At 36.0% G+C, this 10,626-nt stretch overlaps 1 protein-coding gene across 1 annotated transcript in view; it reads left to right on the top strand.

Annotated features, from left to right (window-relative positions):
- Positions 1-10,626, top strand: part of TCEAL9 (transcription elongation factor A like 9) — a 303,391-nt gene that overhangs the window by 15,563 nt on the left and 277,202 nt on the right. The window lies entirely within an intron of this gene.

The following is a 10,626-nucleotide window of genomic DNA, read 5'->3' as shown; positions in this document are numbered from 1 at the left end:
CATTTTACATTCTAGCAGCAGTGTGTGAGAGTTCTAATTCCTCCACATACCTTGCTGATACTTGGTGTGATTCTCTTTAATTTTAGCCATATCTTTTCTAATTGGGATATCTCTAATGACTAATGATGTTAGACATATTTTTAAGACTATTTATTTTAGAAAGAGAGAAATAGGGGAGAAACAGGAAGCATCAACTCCCATATGTACTTGACCAGGAAAGCCCAGGGTTTCAAAATGGCGACCTCAGCATTCCAGGTCGATGCTTTATCCACTGCACCACCACAGGCCAGGCCATTAGACATCTTTTTTATATGTATATTTGCCATCCATGTATCTTGGATGAAGTATGCATCAATCTTTTGCCTTTTTTAATTGGATTGTTCATGTTTATTCTTTTTATATACTGGATACAAGTCAATTATCAGATATATATCTTACTAATAATATTTTTTCCCAGCCTGTGGATTATCTTTTTACTCTTTTAAAAATATATCTTCTTTTTCATGGCCACATAGTATTCCATTGTGTATATGTACCACAGCTTTTTGATCCACTCATCTACTGCTGGACACTTGGGCTGTTTCCAGATCTTGGCTATTGTAAACAATGCTGCAATAAACATGGGGGGTGCATTTCTTCTTTGAATTGGTGATTTTTTAAAAAAATTTTATTTTTTTAATGGGGCGACATCAATAAATCAGGATACATATATTCAAAGATAACATATCCAGGTTATCTTGCCGTTCAACTATGTTGCATACCCATCACCCAAAGTCAGGTTGTCCTCTGTCACCTTCTATCTAGTTTTCTTTGTGCCCCTACCCCTCCCCCTTTCTCTCTCCCTCTCCCCCCTTCCCCTGTAACCACCACACTCTTATCAATGTCTCTTAGACTCACTTTTATGTCCCACCTACGTATGGGATAATGCAGTTCCTGGTTTTTTCTGATTTACTTATTTCACTTCGTATCATGTTATCAAGATCCCACCATTTTGCTGTAAATGATCCGATGTCATCATTTCTTATGGCTGAGTAGTATTCCATAGTGTATATGTGCCACATCTTCTTTATCCAGTCATCTATTGACGGGCTTTTTGGTTGTCTCCATGTTCTGGCCACTGTGAACAATGCTGCAATAAGCATGGGGTTGCATGTGTCTTTACGTATCAATGTTTTTGAGTTTTGGGGGTATATACCCAGTAGAGGGATTGCTGGGTCATAAGGTAGTTCTATTTTCAGTTTTTTGAAGAACCACCATACTTTCTTCCATAATGGTTGTACTACTTTACATTCCCACGAACAGTGTATGAGGGTTCTTATTTCTCCACAGCCTGTCCAACATTTGCTATTACCTGTCTTGTTAATAATAGCTAATCTAACAGGTGTGAGGTGGTATCTCATTGCAGTTTTGATGTGCATTTCTCTAATAACTAAAGAAGATGAGCATCTTTTCATATATCTGTTGGCCATTTGTATTTCTTCCTGGGAGAAGTGTCTGTTCATGTCCTCTTCCCATTATTTTATTGGATTGTTTGTTTGTTGGTTGTTGAGTTTTATGAGTTCTTTGTATATTTTGGATATTAGGCCCTTATCTGAGCTGTTGTTTGAAAATATCATTTCCCATTTAGGTGGTTGTCTGTTTATTTTGTTATCAGTTTCTCTTGCTGAGCAAAAACTTCTTAGTCTGATGTAGTCCCATTCATTAATTTTTGCCTTCACTTCTCTTGCCTTTGGAGTCAATGAATTGGTGATTTTTTATTCTTAGGATATATTCCTAGAAGTGGGATAGCTGGGTCAAAAGGCAGTTCTATTTTTAATTTTTTGAGGAATCTCCATACTGTTTTTCCACAGTGGCTGCACCAGTCTGCATTCCCACCTTCATTGCATGAGGGTTCCCTTTTCTCTGCACCCTCGCCAGCACTTGTTATGTGTTGTTTTTTTCATGAGCACCATTCTGACAGGTGTGAGGTAGTATCTCATTGTGGTTTTAATTTGTATTTCTCCACCCTTTGCGGCAACGTGGATGGACATGGAGTCTATTATGCTAAGCGAAATAAGCCAAGCAGAGAAAGAAAAATATCATATGACTTCACTCATATGAGGAATCCAATGAACAATGTGATCTGAGGAACGGAAGGGAGGCAAAGAAGAGATCAAAGAGTCCAGAGGGAAAGGAGAAGAGGGGATCAAAGAAAGGAAAGACATTAGTGAAAGTATATAAACATAACACAGAGAGATAGAGGGCAGAATAGTAAATCATGGAAGAAAGGGGGGAAGGTGGTAGGGGAGGGGTTATAGGGGGTATCAAGGAGAACACAGGAGGGAGGGAGGGAGGGAGGGAGATATATTCGGGGATACACTTGTAACTATGTAAACACAACAAATTAAAATCAATAAAAAATTTAATATATATATATATATCTTGAAGAGCAGACATTTTTCATTTTGATGAACAATTTTTTAGATGTTGTGTTTCAGTGTTACATATAAAAAACCATCGCCTAACCAAGTTACAAAAATTATATCTCAAATTCTGAATGTTTTAGTTGTAGGTTTCGCAAGTCAGTCTGATTCATTTTGAGTTTTTTGTATATAGTACAAACTATTGGTTGAAGTTCTTTTTTTTTTTTTTTTTTTTTGGTAAAGTAATAACTAACTGTTTCAGCATCACTTGCCTAAAAGACTTCTTTATCCACTGAATTGCTTTACATCTTTGTCAAAACTCAGTTGTCCCAAAGTCACCAGCTTGAGCACCACCTTGAGCGCAAGCTCATCAACTTGAGCCACAAGGTTGCCAGCTTGACGGTGAGATCATCAACATGATCCCATGGCCCCTGGCTTGAGCCTGGAGCCCCCTGTCAAGGCACATATGAGAAGCAATCAATGAACAACTAAGGTGCTGCAAGTACAAGTTGATGCTTCTCATCTCCCTTCTGTCTTTCTGCCTCTTTCTATTATGAGACAAGCACAAGCTTTACAGTGAGCAGACTTGCTTTCCAGTTACAGTTTTATAAAGATTTTATAAATGTATTTTTTAAGTTCTTCAGATTAGAGATTGGTTATTATTGTATAAAATAAGCTTCAGAACAGCATCTTAATTAACCATGAGCTGATCAAAGTCTTTAGTAAACCAACATGCAGATTTTGCTTTCAGAAATCATAGGGCTCTCTTTGCTATCTCTGGACACCTATGCTCTTCTGGAGAATGTTATGTACCCTGTCAGCGAATTTTCTGAAAGAAGCTTTGGCTCTGCACCTCCTATAGGTACTATGTTCTTCTCAATAGTTGCTCCAAATTTTCCCTGACAGAGGAGAATTCCAGAAACTTGAAAAATGTCTTTTTTTGTGTACATTGAACATCTCATTTAGCAAACTAAGCTTAGTTGTGGTACCCAAAATAAAACAGTATAAAAAACTTGGGTAGATTTTTTCTGCTTCAGAAGTGGTTAATCCTCCATGTGAGAAGGGGAAATTCTTGCTACTCTATTCCTCACAGTCCAGTAGGAAAGCTTTAAAATGTCAGGCAGGAATGGACAAAATGCTTAATTATGTTAGTAAAGATTTGAAAAGTGTGATGCAGAAAGCAAGTATGTGTTTCTAGATGCTTTGCTTTAAATCAATGAAGTGCTGTTTCCTCTCCTTGATGATGGAATGTCATTTTAATATAAAAATAGAAAATGAATATTGCATTGGAGAGAGTACCCTCTACTAGGCACATGCTATATTATGTAACTTTCAAGTATATTGTGGCTTAAGGATACAAAGCACTATTTTTTCAGAACCGTCTTGATTTTATGCATGATGACAATATCATATGAGATTGCACTCCTTAAAAACACATCAAAATGTAAGTGCATATGAATATTATCCTTTAAAATAGTCCCCATGGAAAGCCATACACTTATGCCATAATTGCTTAAAACATTGGAAGTGCCTTCAGAACCAGTTTCTGAGTTACGCCAGGACCATTGTTTTATAGCCATGGTTAATTTCTGTTCTCTAGTGTTCTCAATTTTTATCATGTCATGACACACATAAAAAATTATATTTGTAGTGGAATAAACAGACCCATCTGCTCTCCATTAAAGTGATCAGTTCCAGTGACTCCAACTGCCCAGTTCTTGCTACAACTACTCTGAACACTGAGGGAAATGGTATCTCTAGCATACTTGTAACCCATTTCTGGCATACCGGTGGGATGCCTTACTCCAGGAAAGTGGTTTTCAATGTTTCCTCAGGTTTCAGGATTACCTGAAAATGCTTCAGAAGACACTGCAGAGGTTCAATGGGAGGGAGAGTGGGCTGAATGTGTGTGCTCCATATCACCTTCAATCAAAGCACCTTCGCTTTGGGGTTATGAGGAAGAGTGTGTTTGGGGAAAGGTTGCTCCAAATAAAAATTGGTGTGAACACATCTGTAGATGATCATCCATATGTATTTTAAAATAATCTGGCAACTAATGGTTGAGTTGCCTTTCTATATATTCATAACACTGAAAATATTAGTGTCTAAGTTTTTTCATTTGAAAAAAATCTTCATGTTACTGAAAAGATTCCTGTGTTCAGGCTTTGCTTGATTGAAGGCTCTATACTTTGAAATATATAGTCTGAAAACTGACATAAATTCCACTTTGCTTGACAGAGAAAATTGTTTTGTTTGGGTGAGTGGGCTGGTATCCAGTTTCAGAACTTCTGGAATTGCTTATTGGTGCCAGCAGCCTTGGTGGCCTTGAGCACAATGAAGCAATGTCACTGGTGTGGACATCTCTGAAGCCAAGAGGTCGGTGCACTGACATGTTCTTGTGGAGTTTTCACACCTAGGTTATTTTTATTTAAACATAAATTTTAGAATTATCCTGTCAGTTTATTTTTCTAATGTCTATGGAATTTTTATTAGGATTTCACTGAAACTGTAGATCAATTTGAGCAGAATTAACATCTTAGCAATACTAGGTCTTCTGGTCCATGAATATGTGATAAAACTCCACTTACTAGGTCTTCTTTGATGCATCTCCTTGCACATCTGTGGGCAGATTATTTCTAAATAGTCTATACTTTTTGATGCTACTGTAATTGGCATTGTTTTATTACAATTGATAATGTTTATGCTTTTACTGAACTGTTAGCAGCCAAATGTATAACAATAGATGTTGAGGAATCATTTTGTTTGAAAGCACAGGCTACTCTTGGATAGAAAATTATTTGATGCATAACATGAATTTGCATGTATTTTCAGATCAGCTTTTATTCGTTATTGGTGATATACTGAAACTAGGGAGAAAAATGTGCAGATACAATTCTAGGACATCTCCAGAAAAAAATCTATCACTTAAAAAACATAGTTTAGTAGCTTTCAATTGTATAAATGTGGTTAGAATTAAATCTGTTGAATTGTGAGCTTTCTTTGCTTTTTTTGTTTCTTTGTTGTTTTTATTTTGTTTGTGTTTTTTTTTAAACCTCAGTAAATACACCCCAATGAATTCCTGGGAGTTTTATTGCTGAGAGAGACAGTAAAAGCATTATATATGTTTGGAATGTATGTATATATTTGTATATGATGAAGCTGGCATGAGTATTTATTGTAAGAAATACTTGAGGTTAATTTTTGTGCATTATGCTGGTCTTATTATACATGTTAGGAACCAGCTGTCTCCAGCTTTCCATGGCCAGCACAGTTACCATGGTGATTTGGTGCCTGCTGTGGGAGTTGGTATGGACTGAGCATGCGTTCAGGACTCTTACATCAATCGTTACCATGGCAGTTGTCAAGTGTTGCTTTTCTAATTCCCTCATTCCTTCCAGATTTATTAGTTGATATTTGTCTGTGGGGTATAGCTTTTCCCTTTCCTTATTTATGTATTTATTACTGTATATATTTAAATAGTATCACTAATAGATTCCTACTTTGCTCAAAATATTACCTACCATCTGTTACTATCATTATATCTTTAGATGCACAAATTGAATCACAATAGGTCAGTGTTAGCCTCTTCAAGTTGACTTCTCTGTACATTTGACACCTCCCTAGAATGATTTTAGTATGTACTTTGATCTCAGAGCCTATCTCCTATCTGTAGAAAGGAATTAAGGACACCCACCTGAGAGAATTGATTTGAGGATTTGAAGATAAAGTCTGAAAATAACCTACAATGCATGGCACCTAGTAATCTCTAACCAAATTTTATTTCTCCTTTCCCACATTACATACTCATTACTTTATTGAACACATCAGTCCTGTTCACTTCCTAGTGCATAATAGAAACCAAAAAAAGTACTGAGGTGTTTTTCCATCTTCACTTGCCCACGTGGTTACCCATAGTGACCCTGACTGCAGTGGTATTTGGTGCATATTGAGCATCATTTTATAATTCTAGACTGAATCACCTATTGCTATGATCATTGTTGCATTTTGTTATTCTAATTTTCTCATTTGTTCCTGGTTAATTAATTGAAAGTTGACTGGACGTACAGCTTTCTCTTCTCCTGGGGTACTTATTTATTTATTTATTTATATTATAGATTCCTATTTTGCTCAAAGGGTTAACATCTGACACTATGTTAAGAAACTGCCCAAATTGCTTTACCATTTTAAACCACCATCAACAGTGTATATGAAGGCCATCTTCCACAACTTCGACAATGCTTGGTATCATCAGTCTTTTTATTTTTAGCAATTCTCATGGGGGTGTAGTAGTATTAAATTTTATTTTAATTTATAATACCACACTGTCTTGATTGCTATAGGTTTATGATGAGTCTTCAAATCTGAGAATATTCATGCTCAAACATTATTTTTCTTTTACAAAGTCATTTTTCATATTCTATGTCTTCTTCCTTTCTACATGAGTTTCAGAATTGTCCTGTTAATTTCTTTAAAAAATATTTTCTAGAATTGTATTGGAGTTGCATTGACTGTACATAGCAATTTGAGGGAAAGTGACAGCTTATCAATACTTAGTATTTCGAATTACAAACATAGTTTTCTCTCCATTGATTTAGATTTTCTTTAATTTTTCTGAACAGGGTTTTATAGTGTTCACTGAACAAGATTTGCATATCTGTATACAAATTATCCATAAGTATTTCATATTTTTTCATGCTATTGTTAAAGATATTATTTTTCAAATAAAGTTCCCAATTATTAGATTTTCACTTAACTGTTAAAAGCCAAATGAGCCTGACAAGGCAGTGGCGCAGAGGATAGAGCGTTGGACTGGGTCACGGAGGACACAGGTTCGAGACCCCGAGTTCGACAGCTTGAGCGCAGGATCATCTGGCTTGAGCAAACAGCTCACCAGCTTGGACCCAAGGAGGCTGCCTCGAGCAAGGAGTTACTCTGTCTGTTGAAGGCCTGCGGTCAAGGTACATATGAGAAAGCAATCAATGAACAACAAAGGTGTCGCAACAGCAACAAAAAACTGATGATTGATGCTTAGCATCTCTCTCCGTTCCTGTCTGTCTGTCCCTATATATCCCTCTCGTTGACTCTCTCTCTCTCCCTGTTCAAAAAAAAAGGCCAAATGACTGATAATAGCCATTGAATTATATTTTTGGTCAAAAGAACAGGCTGTCCTAGGATGGAAAAGCTACTTGATGAACAACATAAATTTGATTGTGTTCCTCTATCAACACCTGGGCATATGGCAATGTACTGATACTAGGAGAAGAATGTCACAGAGAAAATTCTACTGGTCATCTCCGAGAAAATCAATCATTAAAAGAAGATACTCATGGGAGCTTTCAACTTTTTATGTGTGATCAGAATGGAACCAGATCTTATTGTGAGGTTTTTCTTTTTGTCCCCCAGAAATCCACCTCAATGCACTGCTGGGTTCTTGGATAGTGACACAGACAGAAGGAGACAGCAAGTATGTATATGAATAAGTACATTTGTACGTGTGCGCATTGCTGAAGCTGCCAGGAATCATGATTGTGAGGAAACTTGAGTTGAATTATTATGATCACACCAGTCCTGTTCACTTCCTAGCACATCATAGAAACCAAAAAACTATAGTATTTTTCCATCTTCACTTGCCCACATGGTAACCATGGTGACTCTTCACTGCAGTGGGATTTGGTGCAGATCGAGCCTCATTTTATAATTCTAGGCTGAATCACCTATTATTATGATTGCTGTCATATACTGTTTTTCTAACTTTCTCAATTTTTCCAGATTTGTTGATTGAAATTGGACCAGATGTAGCGCTTTCTTTTCTCCTTAGGTATTTATTTGTTTGTTTTTTTATCATTTATTTAATCATAGATTCCTATTTTGACACTTTGTTAAGAAGCTGCCAAAGGAGTTTTACCATTTTAATCACCACCAGCAGTGTACATGAGTGCCATCCTTCACAATCTTGACAATGCTTGGTATCAGCAGGTTTTTTTTACTTTTAGCAATTCTTTTTTTTGTTTTGTTTTGTTTTTTGTTTTTTTGTTTTTTAAATAAATTTTTATTAATGATAATGGGATGACATTAATAAATCAGGGTACATATATTCAAAGAAAACATGTCTAGGTTATTTTGTCATTAAATTATGTTGCATACCCCTCGCCCAAAGTCAGATTGTCCTCCGCCTCCCTCTATCTTGGGGTGTAATGGTATCAAAATTTAGTTTTAATTCATAATACCACATTGTTTTGGTTACTATAGGTTTATAATGAGTCATCAAACCTGGGATTATTTATCTTCCAACTTTATATTTATTTTTCAGTTATTTGTTATATTCTACCTCTTTTTTTCATTTTTCCATTAATTTCAGAATTGGCCTACTGATTTCTTTCTTTTCTGTGTGTGACAGAGAGAGGGAAGGACAGATAAGGACAGATAGACAGAAAGGGAGAGAGATGAGAAGCATCAATTTTTTGTTACGGCACCTTAGTTGTTCATTGATTGCTTTCTCATATGTGCCTTGACCGGAGGGCTACAACAGAGCAAGTGACCCCTTGCTCAAGACAGCGATTTTAGGATCAAGGAGGCGACCTTCGGCCTTAAGCCAGTGACCATGGAGTCACGTCTATGATACCACGCTATAGCTGTGAGCCTATGCTCAAGCTGGCAACCCTGGGGTTTCAAACCTGTGTCCTTTGCATCCCTCTCCAATGCTGTATCCACTGTACTACCACCTGCTCAGGTTAGCATGTCGATTTCTTTTAAAAAAAAACATTTCCTGGGATTATATTGGGATTTCACTGACTATATAGATCAATTAGAGGGAAAATGACATCTTAACAATGTAGAGTTTTTTGAATTATGAAAATAGTTTTCTCTCCATTGATTTAGATTTTCTTTAATTTTTTTGAACAGGGTTTTGTAGTGTTCATGAACAAGATTTGCATATTTGTAGACAGATAATCCAAAAGAGTTTCATGCTTTTTGATGCTATTGTAAAAAACATTATTTTACAAGTATAGATCGCAGTTATATTTTCACTAACCTGTTAAAAGCAATATGATTGATAATAGCCATTGAATGATATTTCTGGTAAAAAGAATAGGCTGTCCTAGGACGGAAAAAGTACTTGATGCACAATATAACTTTGATTGTGTTTCTCTATCAACATCTAGGCATATGGCAATGTACTGCTACTAGGGAGGACAATGTCACAGAGAAAATGCTACCAGTCATCTCCAGAGAAATCAATTATTTCAAAAAATACTTATGGTGGCTTTCAATTTTATATGTATGGTTAGAATTGTACCAGTTAAATTGTGGGTTTTTTCTTTTTTGTTCCCTAGCAAATCCATCTCAATGAACTCCTGAGTTCTTGGATGGTAACACAAACAGAAGGAGACAGCATGTATGTATATGTATAAGTATGTTTGTATGTGTGCAGATTGCTGAAGCTGCCAGGAATCATGATTGTGAAGAAAATTGAGTTGAATTATTATGATCAAGTTAGACCTGTTCTCTCCCTAGCACATCATAGAAACTGAACAACAGAAGTGCGGTGTTTTTCCATCTTCACTTGCCCACATGGTTACCATGGTGACTCCTCACTGCAGTAGGATTTGGTGCAGATCAAGCCTCATTTTATAATTCTAGGCTGAATCACCTTATTACTATGATTGCTGTCATATACTGTTTTTCTAATTTTCTCATTATTTCCAGATTTATTGATTGAAATTGGACCAGATGTAGAGGTTCCTTTCTCCCTAGGTATTTATTTGTTTGTTTGTTTATCCATTTATTTATTTATTTAATCCTAAATTTCTACTCTGACACTTTGATAAGAAGAAGCCTAAGGAGTTTTACCATTTTAATCACCACCAGCAGTGTACATGAGTGCCATCCTTCACAACCTTGACAATGCTTGGTATTGGTAGTCTTTTTACTTTTAGCAATTCTTATGGGGTGTAATGATATTAAAATTTAGTTTTAATTTATAATACCACATTTTTTTGGTTACTATAAGTTTATAATGAGTCATCAAACCTGGGAATATTTATTCTCCAACTTTATATTTATTTTTCAGTTATTTTTTATATTCTATGTTTTTTTCATTTTTCCATTAATTTCAGAATTGGCCTGTTGATTTCTTTCTTTTCTGTGTGTGTGACAGAGAGAGGGAAAGATAGATAAGGACAGATAGACCGAAAGGGAGAGAGATGAGAAGCATCAATTTTTT

The sequence above is a fragment of the Saccopteryx leptura genome, chromosome X (genome assembly GCF_036850995.1).
Source record: "Saccopteryx leptura isolate mSacLep1 chromosome X, mSacLep1_pri_phased_curated, whole genome shotgun sequence".
Classification (NCBI taxonomy): domain Eukaryota; kingdom Metazoa; phylum Chordata; class Mammalia; order Chiroptera; family Emballonuridae; genus Saccopteryx; species Saccopteryx leptura.
This window is presented reverse-complemented; position numbering and strand designations above follow the sequence as displayed.